The sequence below is a fragment of the Bos javanicus genome, chromosome 22, assembly GCF_032452875.1.
Source record: "Bos javanicus breed banteng chromosome 22, ARS-OSU_banteng_1.0, whole genome shotgun sequence".
Classification (NCBI taxonomy): domain Eukaryota; kingdom Metazoa; phylum Chordata; class Mammalia; order Artiodactyla; family Bovidae; genus Bos; species Bos javanicus.
In genome coordinates this window covers 22,648,166-22,664,815 of record NC_083889.1, presented here as the reverse complement: position 1 = coordinate 22,664,815, position 16,650 = coordinate 22,648,166, and the positions used below count along the sequence as shown (strand labels likewise).

Genomic DNA, 16,650 nt, shown 5'->3' with positions numbered 1-16,650 from the left:
TTTAGCTTGATAGCTCCCTTTGCACTGATTTTGACACAGTGTTTATTCATTTATTCATTCATCCATTTATTTTCATTCATTCATTCAGCACATTTTATTGAGCCCTACTCTATGTGCAGCATTGTGTTGATAACTAAGTGTAAAGAAATGAGCAATGAAAACAGTCCCCATCTTTATGGAGTTTCCATTTGAGACAGTGAGACAGATGGTACTAAACTAGATATGGAAGCAAGAAAATATCAGCCTTGTTAGAAGGATGATCACCAGGAAGAGGGACAGAACCCAATGTTGTGTTAGAGAGTAAATGAAGCTAGGCTGACTGGGAAAACCTAAAGCAACAAGTGGTCAGAAGTCCTGGGAATAGCTCCTGGCTGGGCTATAAACTAGGTATGTGACATTAGCCAAGTCTCTTTCCCACTGTATCCATCTCCTATTGCTGCCAAAACAAACTGCCTTAAATTGAGTGGCTTAAAACAGTATAAACATAATACTTACATTTAGGTCATGAATCCAATATTGGCCTTATTGGGTTAATATCAAAATGTAAGCTGGGCTGTGCACTAGGAGGTTCTAGAGAAGAATTCATTTTTTAATTTTTTTTGCTCTTAGATTGGTGGCAAAATTTAGTCCCTTGCTGTTGCACGATCAAAGTTCCTATTGTCTTGCTGTCTATAAGGGGAGGGTCGCTTCCAGCTCCTGCAAGACATACATTCTTTGGCTGGAGGTCCCCTTACAACATGATCAACCATGAGTAGAGTCCTCACATTTCATCTCTCTGAGCTACTCTTTGGCCTTCCTTTTACTTCTGTAGGGACTCATCATTAGATTGGCCCACCAGGATAATCTAGCATAATTTCTCCCCATCTCAAGGTCTTTAACCTTAATCACATCTGCAAAGGGTAGGGTTTGCAGATATGTTATCTGCAAACATACCCTGTTATGCAGGGTAACACTTTCACAGATTCTGAGAATTGTGATATGCACATCTTTGAGGGGCGATTATTTTACCAACCACAATGCCCCAGTTTGCTTTTCAGTAAATGAAGACACTGAACTTTTCAAAGCTCCTTCAAATCCAAAATGTCACAATTCTTCTGGGAGCCATATTTTGTCAAAACTAGAATTCATGTTTCCTTTCCGTAACAACTCATGAAGTTTGCTATAAGTGAAGGCAAAAATCTCTAGTCTGAAGAGGGTGTTCATCTAGGACCACTGATAGAAAGTAAGTTTGGGTGTTGTGGTTGTATAACCACTGGGAAGTCTCAAGGATGGAGCAGGGAGCATGCTCAGGGCTGACCCCTGAAGCTAATTGTTAGATGACTGCTTGTGACCATCCTGTATGTAATAAAATAGAACCACCTGTTAAAGGCACACTTTACTAGCAAGTGATCAAGTCAACGTGATGGACTGTTTAAAGGTGTAGGTACAAGGAAAATACGTGCCAAGCTTCCCCAGATAGACCTCTGAGCACGTATCCCAGGTGTGGGGACCTGTGTCATGTCTCTTCTGGAAATGTGAGCTATCACGGGCTTCACTATGGCCAGGAAAGCACGCACACACACACTTGGAAAGTGGAATTCCTACTTGGTCAAGCCATGGCTGGTAGCTTTGTGACTCTCATTCCAACTCTGCTGGAAAGATGTGGATATTCTCTCCTGTTGTCTCTTTGTCTTTGTAAATTGAGAGAAAATCAGACTGGTGGGGGTGGAAACAACAAGAATCCTGGTATACAGGCTGGTAGCCAAAGTGGGTGCAAAAGAATCTACATGTTTATCTGGACCTTAAGTGGGGTTTTCCAAAAGCAGTGTTGGGTCTTGATAAATCAGGGTTAAAACCTCAGTGGCTTTCTTTGGTATTTACAGCTGGCTTTGGGAGGAACTGGCTGGGATTAGAACCGCAGCCTGGATGTAACCTGGTCACTTAGTCTACCCAGGAATTAAAGCTAGGGCTTGGATCTCCTCAAATAATATTTGAATACAATCCCTTGAGAGACACATCCATTTCTAGAACCTCCCAGGTGAGTTTGGCAATTCCAGAAGTTTTTTAGGAACTTTTGTACAAAGTTAGAAAAATGTGTAGATCTTAAGGCAGAAGATGCTGCCTTAAGTCTTTTAATAAGATTACTCTTTGACCTTAAGTCATTCTAACTTTTCAGTTTCATGATTTCTGAAGTGGGAATTAGCAATATCTATATCATACCACCATTATAAGGTTCAAATAAAACAAAATAAATACAAGTGTTTTGTAAGAGGAAAACATCATATAAATATTACTTGCTAATGTTATTATGCATCACAGTTCCTTGAGCAAGGGTAAATTGAGGGTGTTCATTAATTTTGGTTAGCTGTCACAGTTTGTAATTGTATATTCATGACATTGTTGAATTAATGACTGCCTCCTGCCTCTTCCCTGACATCCTGTAAATTCCCTGAGAGCTGGGACAGAGTCTCTTTAGATCATTTTTTAATGTCTTTTGTCTTCATGGTCTTTGCCCATGTCATGCACTTAGTGGATACTCAATAATTATGAATGACTTGAGAGAGGTAAGAAAACAGGGAGAGAGTACAATGGAATACAGAAAGAAAGGAAGGGAGAAAAGGTGAGATTTTTGCAAGGAAAAGTGAACAGTGCAATGCAAATGTCATTCCCTAAATTGTGGTCTAAGGTTATCTGTAATCTAATGTTATACCTCCAAAGAGAAAGTTTAACATAATAATAATGAAAATAATAGCTAATAAATATCAACTGCATAATAACTATTATGTACCACGTACTATTAATTTTCACTGTTAAATTTTAGAACAGTCATTATGTGGTGGTACTAGAATTATCTCCATTTTACAGACAAGGAAATTGAGGTTCAACATGGTTAAGTTAACTTGCACAAAATCACACAGTAAGTGGTAGAGATAGATGAAAGTCACACTCAGATTATCTAACTCAGAGTCTGTATCATGCTGCTGCTGCTGCTGCTAAGTTGCTTCAGTCGTGTCTGACTCTGTAAGACCCCATAGATGGCAGCCCACCTGGCTCTACTGTCCCTGGGATTCTCCAGGCAAGAACACTGGAGTGGGTTGCCATTTCCTTCTCCAATGCTATACCATGCTATTGCATGCTAAATTTTATTTTAATTTTTAGCTCAAAAAGTATTAGGGAAAACCTGCTGTGAAGATAAATTACTGAAAGTACATTGTGTCACGGGAAAGTAAAAGGAGGTCTATGAATTCCTCCTCCTAAAAAGTGCATCTTACAGAAGGACACAGGGAGAAGTACAGTGTAAGGTCAACAGATGGAAGATACTGTAATATGCTACCAGGCTGCTTTCATATAAATTTTATAAATAAATAATTTAGCAAATATTCAATAAAAAAACAGGTATTATTTAAGGACATAGTCAGGTAAAATGACAAATGGCATGCCATTTCATTTTCTCTCAGGCATGCAAGTTTTAGCTGAATAAACATAAAAGAAATCAATCTACATGGTGCAAATGTGGGGGAAAAAACCCAAGATCTATGTCAGCAATAATAAAAGGCATCTACTGTTCTATAACAGTCAGCTCATTGTAAATGGATGCCCAAGATACAGAGAAATGCATGATGGGAAAGCCAAGAACCTCTTCCAGTTAGTTCTAAGCTGTCAACATTCAATTAAGGGCGTATCTATGGAAAAACAGTTTGCAAAAAAACCCCGCAAGATAAACTGAACAGAGAGGGCCTAAAAGAGATAAACCCTTTGCTTTTGTCCTTCTGTATATGGTTAGCAGCAATTCTAGATGTTAGAACGATTTTAAAATTTTAATTAGCCTTCAAAAATTCCAGGAAGTAATACTTATGTTGTGATGTCATACATCATATCTACATGGAAAATTGTCAACACAAACTTTCCCAAAATATCTTTGGGATTTTGGGGAAAAATTTTGGGAAAAATTTTTGGGAAAATTTTGGGAAAAATCAGATCACTCCAACATTAACTGCATTATTTGCTAAACTTCACATTATTAAAGAGATTCAGGAAAACAAAGAATTGGAGATTATTAGAATATTGATGATCATCTAGTCTACAAATAAATATTTTGGGAAAAATCAGATCACTCCAACATTAACTGCATTATTTGCTAAACTTCACATTATTAAAGAGATTCAGGAAAACAAAGAATTGGAGATTATTAGAATATTGATGATCATCTAGTCTACAAATAAAATACTAGTGACCCATGGGCCAGATCTGATTTAGAGACAGATTTGTTTGACTTGGCTTTTTTTTTTTTAAGTTTTGTATTAGTAGCTAACATTTAAACGCTAGAAAACTCTAAAAAAATTGAAAAATATGGATTTCTCTTGAAAATGTGGAAGATCTGCAACATTAGGTTCTTCCTGAATGGATTGAGAAGGGGTGCCCCACTTCCAGACTGGGAAGCTTTCTGGATTGTATCATCCCTACCAGCCCCCATTACCTTGCTCTCATTCTACTTTATTCATTTATATTGTCAGTATTGTCTCTGTGGTCTAATCTTTTCTTTTTTACAAATAAAAGCTATACAGTCTGTGTGGTTTGATCAAGGTCACAGAAATAGGTAGTATATCAGGATTGGCTCTAGGACCCAAGACCTCTGCAGTTTAGTTTAGGATCTTTGGAATCTAACAAAGATCTGTAAACTCCTGGAGCATTCAATCTACTGTTCCCTATGGCTCTTAACTACTTCTTACCTTATGTTAGAGGTGTTTCTACATACTCAATTGGTCAATTTATTTACTTAGTGGTTACTGAACATTGACTGCATGCCAGATATTATGCTAAATCCCAGGGAAATAGTGGTGGTCATGATAGTTTAATCACTCAGTCATGTCCAGCCCCATGGATTGTAGCCTTCCAGGCTTCTCTGTCCATGGGGTTTCCCAGGCAAGAATACTGGAGTGGGTTGCCATTTCCTTCTCCAGAAGATCTTCTGACCCAGGGATCAAACCTGCGTATCCTGCATTGCAGGCAGATTCTTTACCAACTGAGCCACAAGGGAAGAAGCCCCCTGGTGGAGGAAACAGGCACAAATCTTAGCTCCTCCACTATCCTGCAAACCTTTAAAGGCAGTTTCCAATCTGATTCACTTTAGGGCTAATACCTAATGTGATGGTACAAACCATATCACTGCCCACTAAAATATAGAATAAATAAATGGATTTCTTCCTTGTTTTTCACAACAAACCTAAGATTGTTATTGGCAGAGATTATCTCCATCGGGCTTCCAGGGTGGCTCAGTTAGTAAAGAATTTGCCTGTGATGCAGGAGACTCGGGGTTCAGTCCCTGGGTCGGGAAGATCCCCTGGAGAAGGACATGGCAACCCACTGAAGTACTCTTGCCTGGAGAATTTCATGGCCAGAGGAGCCTGATGGGCTATAGTCCATGGGGTCGCAAAAAGTCGGACTTGATTGACTAACACTTTCTCTGTCACTTTCATCTCCATTAGCCAATAAGTAAATCATGACAAGAGACTAAGCGACTTGTCTCAGCTTCAAACTGGCAGAGAGAGATAGATATTTGTCCATTCATCCTTAATTAAAACAAACATCTTTCTCTAAAGAGGTTTAACCAGCAAAAAAGCATAACGGTATTCTATGAAGAACATGACTTCCGGTTAATGTATTTCACTTGTACTCTAGAAACACATGGATTCTAATTTTAGATCAATTACTATGAAGTGTGTGATTTTGGATAAATCATTTAGCTTACTGATTTTCAATGTTTTCATTCATAAAATATTAGTTTGGACAAGATGAAATACAGTGCTTTTATTTGGGTAAAATTCTACAGTCTTTTAGAAACAAAGAAAAGGCATTCTCTGTTTATTGAAGCAATGCTATGGATTTACTTATTTCTCACTAGATTTATGCTCTTAATAATAATCTCCCTAGAGCTTATTGTGTGCTGGCAGCTTAAATAAACTATAGCTAATGTGGCTTCATAATTGGGCCGTGACAAATTTTGACAGATACTCAATGATGATTTGTTTTTAACAGAATAATAATGGTTCCAATGTGTTGATCCTCACCTCACAGGAGCATCATTGGAATAAAAATATCAGTATCTCATTTTACTGTTTCAAGTATCTTGATTTCATTCTGACTTATAATGAAAATGAAAATTCTAAACTGCTAAGTCCGTTTTAAATCATCCTAGTGAACGTAATGAGCGACTTCACTTTCCCTTTTCACTTTCACGCATTGGAGGAGGAAATGGCAACCCACTCCAGTGTTCTTGCCTGGAGAATCCCAGGGACAGGGGAGCCTGGCGGGCTGCCGTCTCTGGGGTCACACAGAGTCGGACACGACTGAAGTGACTTAGCAGCAGTGTACGTAAGGACCACTTCTTTTCATCTTGGAGCTCTTCAGTGGTTGAAATATTGCCGGTTTATTATAATGGCATCCTTATTAAATTGCTCTAGAGGCACAAGAAAAAAGGATCCAATTTTACTTTAAGGCTACTTAATATTATATTTTATATGAAAATTAGAGAGTTATATAGGTTCTGGAACTCTTAGAATACTGTATTTTATTATGCACAGTGAAATGTTTATAGATAGTAAAGTAGCTGAAGTTCCTTCAATTCAGTTTAGTTCAGTGGCTCAGTTGTGTCCTACTCTTTGCAACCCCACGGACTGCAGAATGCTAGGCTTCCCTGTCCGTCCATCACCAACCCCTGGAGTTTGCTCAAACTCATGTGCGTTGAGCTGGTGTTGCCATCCAACCATCTCACCCTCTGTCGTCCTCCAGGTCTTCATTTTAGGAGACTTTCAACTTCCAGACAATTTGAAACAAATGCCACACTTACATATCCCATGCTGTGTCTCGTGTGCAGTTTTTCTCTTGATGCTTCATGGGAAGGGCCTGTGTAATCCTTAGAGCCAAAGCGCTAATGAAGTATGATTCTCCTCAAGTTTAAGGTCAAGTAGTAGATGTCTAGATGGAGAAGGCAATGGCACCCCACTCCAGTACTCTTGCCTGGAAAATCCCATGGACGGAGCGGCCTGGTAGGCTGCAGTCCATGGGGTCGCTAGGAGTCAGACATGACTGAGTGATTTCACTTTATTTTTTCACTTTAATGCATTGGAGAAGGAAATGGCAACCCACCCCAGTGTCCTTGCCTGAAGAACCCCAGGGACGGGGGGAGCCTGGTGGGCTGCCGTCTATGGCGTCGCACAGAGTCGGACACGACTGAAGCGACTTAGCAGCAGCAGCAGCAGTAGAAATCTAGATAGGTGCATGGGCAGCTTCTGTGAAAGATACAGCTGAAGCTCTCTCAAATTATATACTCTTTAAATTAGGCCCAAATTTTTAGTGTTGCTACTTTGTTTACAGGACCTTTTCTAAACAAAACTGTATTAAAGTTTGTTTTTTTTTCCCCCCAGGACCACTTTTCATCCATCACCAATCCTTCTGGTTGTCCTCACATTCCAGAGTCTTAATTTGACTTTCCTAGTAAATACCCAACTCCTTTGCCATACGTGATATTATCTATGTTTCTTGTTGAAAATGAGTTTCTCTACTTCTGTGAGGTTCTGCATTTTGACATCAGACCACAGGAACTGAACTCACAATAAACGTGCCCTTCATTCATGAATTTTTCTAGTCCTGCCACCACTGTCTTAGTTACAATCAGGTAACGACCATGATAGATTAATTGTATGGCAGTGTTGTAACTCAGCATTTTCCCTCAGCTCAGACTCAACCAGAAACAAAGACTGAAATAATTAGCTGACAGAAGTTAGAGGCAGAAAAGTTTGCAGAATTTGCTTTTCTATTAATATAAAAATAGACAAAACTGGGCTAGAAGTGGGGAGGTGAGATTAGAAATAAAACTCAGAGTAGAGAAACTGGGGTACTTGAAGCAAGAGTGAGGAAAAAAGGTTATACCTAGAGAAGGAAAGTGGACTGAGAGCTGAGTGATGACCTCCACAGGTTAGCCTGTTGGACACCAAATATCCAAAGTCCCCATCTTTATACAAATCCCAGGATCTTCATCCCTTGTTATCCCCAGAGGGTGGGAGAGTAGTAGGAAACTGAGCCCATTCCCCGCCACAGTGTGAGAGGACAGAGCCCATTCTATATGGCCCATGTAAAGGAGAATACTGGTAAGCATAGCAGTATCATTTCACGTGTCATTTCTTTCAATGGCCTTCCCCTTTCCCCTCTTTGAGCCCTTGCTCGTGTCTTCTCCAACTATTATATTTTCCCTCCAATGACTAGAGTGATCTCACATCCTAGTGTTCCCAGAAAAATCCCAGTTTATTCCTATTGCGTCACTGTAACCAGTGTAATTGTCTCTTTTGTTGTTCAACTATGAATAATAAATTATCACCTTATGAAAGCCTGTTTTTAAGTTTAAAATTTTCCCTTTCTTCAAGGTAGAGCATTACTACCTCTTACGGGGAGAATTCCCTAATTTCATAAGTCATAGTCTCTCCCTTTGCCAGGACTTCATAGCTATTTGAAGGGATATCATGATATTCTACCTTAATAAAATAGTAATTTGTGAATATATTCTTCCTCTGCTAGACTTGTAAAATTCCTTTTTTAGTGCTATTACCAGTGATTCGTATGTATATAGATAATATTTCTCAAAGTGGTTTAAAGTTATATGCAATTTCAAATATCATAATCTTTGAATGTAAAAAAGGAAGGATAGATTTTCTTTTAAAGTAAAATGAATTAACTGGCATTTTCTCTGCTTCACCATCACAATTTGTCTACACATCTATTACAGCATTTTTCATGTTATTTAGATATGCATCACAGCATAAGTGCAAGACACAGATAATAGACTAAGATAATGTTTTGTAACAATTTTAGCACAATGCCTGGTTCATAGCATAGCTGAAAAATAAAAAAGATATTGAATTTGATTTTTGTTGTATATACAACAAATTCATTACTGTAATGAATTAACGTACATGAGCATAAGCTGATAGAAATGTTCTGAAACTAGATTGTGGTGATGGTTGTATAACTACAAATATTCTAGAACTTACTGACATGTACACTTGAAATGAATGAACTTTATAATATGTAAATTATATCTCAATAGAGCAAGGGAATAGACAAAGCAGTTAAAAGACAACCTACTAAATTGCAGAATAGTTACGCAGAAAACCTAGAGGCATCCCCAACTTGCTAGTTACCTTTTGCCCAGTTTCTCAACCCGAGTGTTCTCCTTCCCTCTGCTAGCAAGAAATGCTAGGAAGGTGTGACAGATGTAATATAGCTTTGATAATTAAAAAAAAACAAACCAAAAGTGGTGTGGTGGTTCTATTACTGTCCATCAAGTCAATAGCTGGTTACATAACCAAGGACAAATCACTTCCCCCATGAAGGTGTTCATTCAGTTCTCTTACCTTTAAAATGAAAGGCTTGCAGACTTGGTGTGCTATGCTTGCCCATCTGCAACACTGGAGAAGAAGTTGGCCCAGGTGGCGACAGCGTAGGGGATGAAGAATAGACAGATAACTCAAGCTGAGCCAATTAGATTCCTCTTCTAGAACTGTGGGCTTCTGGGCCAGTACCTAGGACAAGTTAAGCGAAAGTCGTGTCAACACCTGTCGTCAGCCCAGTAGTTGGACTGTTGATAATCGGAGGAATGCCAGAGGGAAACAACTGAGAGTGAACAGCAAGCAAATGAAGGAAACCTGAAGCAGAGTTGAGAAATGGTGGCAAAGGGCCTCGTTGCTTCCAGCATTCTGTTTCCTGTGAGATCAAGCAATGCTCTGTGTGATCTTCTTGGATTCCATGAAACCTGTTGAATCCTTTTAATAATATCCATTCTTTTCTTGCTCTAACTATTGCTATTCTTAGCAATTACAAGAATCTTGTCTAGAAAAGAAGTCATTGCACTGATTTCTGTGGTGGTTCCCAGCTCTTCTACCGTCTTTAGATTTTATGTCACTGCCCAGCATGCCTTTGGCACCCATGCCTAGCAATGAGACAATGACTTCCTTGCAGATGAATCAGTAATTTCCCCACTAAAAGCCACTTTCTTTCTCTTTAATAAAATTAACCTTGAATTCACCAAACTAAAATATGCAAAGCTGAAACTTACATCAGTGTTTATCAAGATTGGAGCACTATACAAATGAGTTAATTTTTTTTTAATCTATGCTCTTCTAAAATGTTTTGGCTAATGATATGACTGAAATAGAAGAGTTTCTAACTTTCAAATCATGAAAACAGTGTTATACGTTAACATGAACAAAAGTGGATCCTTGAACCAGAGCTAAGGAAGATTTCTTCTAGATTGTCAAATACATATTTGGAAATAATTGTTGGATAAGTTTAATGCAATTATGAGGCTCTTCCACCTCATTTTCAAACCCCGTATTTTAGTGTAAGCTTGCACTAAAAATTAAGATAGCCAAAATAAGGTGTGGGATTCTGTGGTCTACCACTGTTAGCAAAAGCTTCCTAGCTTTTAAAGAACCCTCCTTCCAGCTCAGTCACCTCTATTCTCTTGCTCTCTGCAGTTTCTAATCTTTGAAATAGGATAATAGCTCCCATGAGGGGAAGTCGAAACTCTAGTGATTAAAATCCAACTATACCATTCTGCTTCACTCCCACTTCATAAAATGGATTTTGAAAATGGCATGCAAATGCAAATCACCACATTATCCCATTTTACAGGGCCTAAATGATTTTATGTGCCTTCCAAAGAAGGAGCTAATATGTCCCATAAATAAAACAATCAAATTGTTTTTAAAATCTCCAGCCTGTTTTCCCACCAGACCACCCACTCTGACTTTACAGCCAGACCAGAAGTAGAAAATCAGACATCCTACCCAATTTACACAGAACCCATGAAACCACCTCTACCATCTTATTTTGTTGTAAGAATTTAGAATGACCACAGGACCTTTCTGGGTATCGTACAAGAATAATTGGAACACAGCACACTGGACTCAAATGAGCTATCAGTTCCCTACTTAGCAAAGGTTCATTTATGCTCTGGAGCAGCAGTTCTCAGTCAGGGGTGATTTTTGTTCCCCAGGGGCACCTGGCAATGTTTGGGTACATTTTGGTTGTCCCATTGTGGAGCGAGTTGAGTAATACTGGCATCTATGGGATAGAGGACAGGGATGATGTGAAGTGTCCTATGTCTGAAATTTGGTTCAGATATCAAGACTGGTGATCATATACACACAGACAACCCAGAGGGTGTGAAAGGTTTATTGCTCATACAATAATGCTTCCTGGAGAAGTGCAGGTGCCCAAGTCAGCCTGAAAATGGCTTGGGTTTTATTGTGGTTAGGAAGTAAATCTAGAGTTAGGGTTCCTGCTCCCAGGCCTGGGTTTGCCTGATTTGAATTTCCCTGCTACTGCCAACAGTAACCCAAGATGGCAGAGTAGAAGAACATGCGCACATCTCCTGTGAGAACACCAGAATCGCAACTAGCTGCTGAATAATCATCGACAGGAGAATGTTGGAACCCACTAAAAAAAGATACCCCGCATCCAAGAACAAAGGAAAAGCTGCAACAAGATGGTAGAAGGTGCACAATAGTGTTTAAAATCAAACTAGAGCCAAGAGTAGGAACACCCTAGCTTTCTTACTACTACTACTACTAAGTCGCTTCAGTCGTGTCCGACTCTGTGTGACCCCATAGACGGCAGCCCACCAGGCTCCCCCGTCCCTGGGATTCTCCAGGCAAGAACACTGGAGTGGGTTGCCATTTCCTTCTCCAATGCATGAAAGTGAAAGTGAAGTCGCTCAGTCGTGTCTGACTCCTAGCGACCCCATGGACTGCAGCCCACCAGGCTCCTCTGTCCATGGGATTTTCCAGGCAAGACTACTGGAGTGGGGTGCCATTGCCTTCTCCTTTCTTAGGACTGTTCCGATGTGGGACAAAAAATCAACGGGAAGTGGTAGGGTTTGGAAGTTGTCAGTGATCATCAAAAATGGAATCAGTTTCTTTATCACATCCTACAACAGACAGGACAAAAATACACAACAATACTTTTCCAAGCTTAAATTTCAGTAGTGCTAAGGTTTTAAGAGCCCCTGCACTGGAGGTGGGGTGGTCTGAGTCAGGCTCTATCTAGGTAGTGGCTGAGTGGATGTTGTGAGTGCTTCCAAGATGCCTCCTCAGCACCCAGCACTCACTTTTCCAGCTGTGCAGGCTGCTGACTGCTTGGGGCAGAGTTCCTCTGCTGGAACTGCCCTTGGCCAGCAAAGGAAGCTACGTCACCTGAGGCAACTCCCCTTCCTTGGGAGCAGCCTACAAGCAGGTATCAAGCTGTGGGGATATAGCTGCTCCCCGTCCTCAGCTGAGAACAACTCTGCTGGCCTTCCAAGCTCCCCATAGGGATCAACTAGACCTCTGTCATAACTGCCACTCTTTCAGTTTCTCCCACCCAACCCTGCCTCCCTGTCCTTCTTTACAGGCAATGTGCCTGCACTGCTCTTCCTGATAAACCTTCTGCACAAAAATCTCCATCTCACAATACCTTTCCCCAGGAACTTGACCTTTTTGGGTTCTTTTATCTTTCTTATTTTTAAAATTATGAAAATATGATAATACATTTACAGGAGACTTGGAAATTACAGAACAGAGTTACATATAGGTTCACCATATATTACCATCGTTTAAGTGGATAAAGTAAGATTTTTAGTTGGAGTTTCAATATCACACTCTCAGAAATTAATAGAATGAATGTACAGAGAAGTAGAAGAATATAGTAGACCTGAAAAGCATTATGAACCAATTCAACATAATTAAGATTTATACAATTTTCAAACAACAGTAGGATAAAAATTCTATTCAATGAACTTGACCTTTTTGTAATCAGACTGAGAGTGAGAAATAAAATTTACATTGTGACCAGGAACATATATGCATGTATATGTGTTCCCTCTGTGTAAGTAAAATTAAATTTCATAAACCAATACTAATTATTATTATGATACACTCTGATATTTTCTGTTCTGTTTATTGCTTTTAAAGCTGTCTCTGACCAAAGCATGGATCGCATAACCTGCTAATCTGTCTTGATCCACAGGCTGAAGTGTATTTATTTACATGTACAACTAGATTAACTTTTTTGGCAGTCTATACTTTTTTAAATGTAACTAATTGTTTTTCTTCTCCCTTTGCTCAATTTGATAGGCCAATTTGGATTCCAAGGCCTAATTAGTTCTATGTGTATAACACAGAGTAAAAAGCCTCTACCATAAACCACTCTTAACGAAATGGGACTCGTTACTTTCAATTATGTTTTACAAATCCAACTAATGCTAACAGACTGTAAGCCTTTGCCAAAACCTACTCCATTTAGTTGTTTGGTTATCACACCATTAGAACAACTGGCTGCAATGCTTAAAGAGTTAATTTTCTTAAGGGAGTCAAACATTCCCCTTGCAAACCTGATATACATACTTTTAAAAGACTGTCACTTTCTTTGTTGGATGGGAACAAAGAAAAACTTTGATAAGGTTATATCAGAGAAAGTTTTACAAGTTTTCAACATGCATAAAAGTGATTTAAAACATGAAGAATTGATATGAATGTCTCTTACCTTGTAATATCATTTGCAAGGGTAGATGGAAGTTGTGTCTCATAAAGATATAGTGCCTCTGGAAGGTGGACTCATGAAAAGCCTGGGAAAAAACAGTAAGAGAGGACACTGAAAGATGAACTCCCCAGGTCAGAAGGTGCCCAATACGCTATTGGAGATCAGTGGAGAAGTAACTCCAGAAAGAATGAAGGGATGGAGCCAAAGCAAAAAAAAAAAAAAACAAACACCCCATTGTGGATGGGACTGATGATAGAAGCAAGGTTCGATGCTGTAAAGAGCAATATTGCATAGGAACCTGGAATGTGGGGTCCATGAATCAACTCAAATTGGAAGTGGTCAAACAGGAGATGTCAAGAGTGAATATCGACATTCTAGGAATCAGCGAACTAAGATGGACTGGTGGGTGAATTTAACTCCGATGACCATTATATCTACTACTGTGGGCAGGAATCCCTTAGAAGAAATGGAGTAGCCATCATGGTCAACAAAAGAGTCTGAAATGCAGTACTTGGATGCAATCTCAAAAATGACAGAATGATCTCTGTTCATTTCCAAGGCAAACCATGCAGTATCATGGTAATCCAAGTCTACACCCCGACCAGTAATGCTGAAGAAGCTGAAGTTGAACAGTTCTACGAAGACCTACAAGACCTTCTAGAACTAACACCCAAAAAAGATGTCCTTTTCATTATACGGGAATGGAATGCAAAAGTAGGAAGTCAAGAAACACCTGGAGTAACAGGCAAATTTGGCCTTGGAGTACAGAATGAAGCAGGGAAAGGCTAATAGAGTTCTGCCAAGAGAATGCACTGGTCATAGCAAACACCCTCTTCCAACAACACAAGAGAAGACTCTACACATGGACATCACCAGATGGTCAACACTGAAATCAGATTGATTACATTCTTTCTAGCCAAAGATGGAGAAGCTCTATACAGTCAACAAAAACAACACCAGGAGCTGACTGTGGCCTAGATCATGAACTCCTTATTGCTAAATTCAGACTTGAAGAAAGTGGGGAAAACCACTAGACCATTCAGGTATGACCTCAATCAAATCCCTTATGACTATACAGTGGAAGTGAGAAATAGATTTAAGGGACTCGATCTGATAGACAGAGTGCCTGATGAACTATGGACGGAGGTTCATGACATTGTACAGGAGACAGGAATCAAGACCATCCCCAAGAAAAAGAAATGCAAAAAAGCAAAATGGTTGTCTGAGGAGGCCTTACATATAGCTGTGAAAACAAGGGAAGTGAAAAGCAAAGGAGAAAAGGAAAGATATACCCATTTGAATGCAGAGTTCCAAAGAATAGCAAGGAGGGATAAGAAAGCCTTCCTCAGTGATCAATGCAAATAAATAGAGGAAAACAATAGAATGGGAAAGACTAGAGATCTCTTCAAGAAAATTAGAGATACCAAGGGAACATTTTATGCAAAGATGGGCTCAATAAAGGACAGAAATGGTAGGGACCTAACAGAAGCAGAAGACATTAAGAAGAGGTGGCAAGAATACACAGAAGAACTGTTCAAAAAAGATCTTCATGACCCAGATAATCACGATGGTGTGATCACTGACCTAGAGCCAGACATCCTGGAATGTGAAATCAAGTGGGCCTTAGGAAGCTAAATCATCAAGAAAGAACATATGTGAAAACACACCAGTGAAGCCTTAGAAATGGCCCATTGCCCTCCTTCTACAGAGGGAGAAACTGAGGCACAGGTAGGGTAAGTGATTCACCTCAGGGCACTATCTGACAGGCAGCAAACTGGAAGAAGAACCTAGAAACTCTGTTAACTTGTCCTCATGCTCTTTCTGCTACATCATGGGGCTTCTATCAGAGCAATTTCCTTTTTATCAGGAAGAGTTTATGCTTTGTGATTTCCCAGATTTATTCAAAATAAGCTCAAAGAAACAGGTGGCATTGTTTTCTGTTCAAAGTACACCTACCACAGGGCTTGCTGCCAACATTAGGAATATTTTGACATCTCTAGAATCACCTCTAATAGAGGCAGAGGTTTACGCTATTGCTTTTCTTTTGATAAATCAGGCAATACCCATATCTCTTCTGTTCTTTTGGAAATCTAGAAAGACTGCTAAAACCTGTTGTGTTTCAGTCTCTGAAACATTAACTGAGTCCTTGGCAGTGAAAAGAAGTTAGCAAAATTTTGGCTTAAAGTCTTGGGGAAATTATGCCTTATTTGCTTATTTTGCAGGTGTTTGAGCTAGTGCAGACTCTTCAAGTCAAGATCTTAAGGAAGTTCTTATTCTAAAGGAGTCTTATTTCAGAATTACCCTTTCCAAATTCCTATCTGATTCTTTAACAGGCTTTGTAAGGAAATCCCTTTATCTCTTTTGGATTTCTGGAAATCCTGCTGGTTGTACCCAGAAAAGCGAACAATTTTGGTTAAGTAAATTTCAGATATTTTAGCACACACTAATGTGAATATTTGCTATTAGGAGCATGTGTAAATATTTTATGAAAAGCATGCTTGCCTAAAATAAACATTTCAAAATGATCAAATGAAACTTTCATTTAGAAAGTACCTTTCTCTAAGGGCTTCAGAAATGCTTTATAAACACTTGCTTGATCATAAATCAAGATTTATTTTTAGCTTGAATCCATCAAAATACATTTCTTCTGTGTGTCTTATGCCTGAGTAGAGTCTCTCTTTAGGGAAAAATGTCCATGATTTCACTCAAAAAATAGTCTTACTATCTGGAAATCTAGAGGCTTGGCCTTTGGTCCTCTCTGTGCTATTAACCAGGTTGTTGACCTTGGGCAAGGCAGTGCCTCACTCTTTGTCTTAAGACCAGGAGGTTGGCTGTGAAACTTGTGGAAAGAACTTTCTAGTCTGATTGATAGGAGCTCATCTAACCCTAAACTCTGAGAATACTTTGAGTGATATCATCAGCCTTTGAATCTCATTGTTTTTGGTCAGTTGTACTAAGGAGCTTTGCAATTTATTTGACAAAGATAAACCCCATTCAAAACAAAGCCCAATTTTCCATTTGTCTTTTTAGCATGTTTACAGTTTCAATCCAAAATTCTAGTTGACATAAAAAGTTGACCATGGGGTTAAGAAAAAGAAT

The 16,650-nt window shown here is 39.2% G+C and overlaps 1 long non-coding RNA gene across 1 annotated transcript; it reads right to left on the bottom strand.

The window, feature by feature from the left end:
* Window positions 1–4,084: 4,084 nt before the first annotated feature.
* On the bottom strand, window positions 4,085–13,754 carry LOC133235195 (uncharacterized). Its single transcript, XR_009732471.1, has 3 exons — window positions 13,555–13,754; window positions 9,387–9,554; window positions 4,085–6,892 (listed from the first exon to the last, which is right to left on the bottom strand). It is a non-coding gene; the product is annotated as an uncharacterized LOC133235195 (long non-coding RNA).
* Window positions 13,755–16,650: the final 2,896 nt, after the last annotated feature.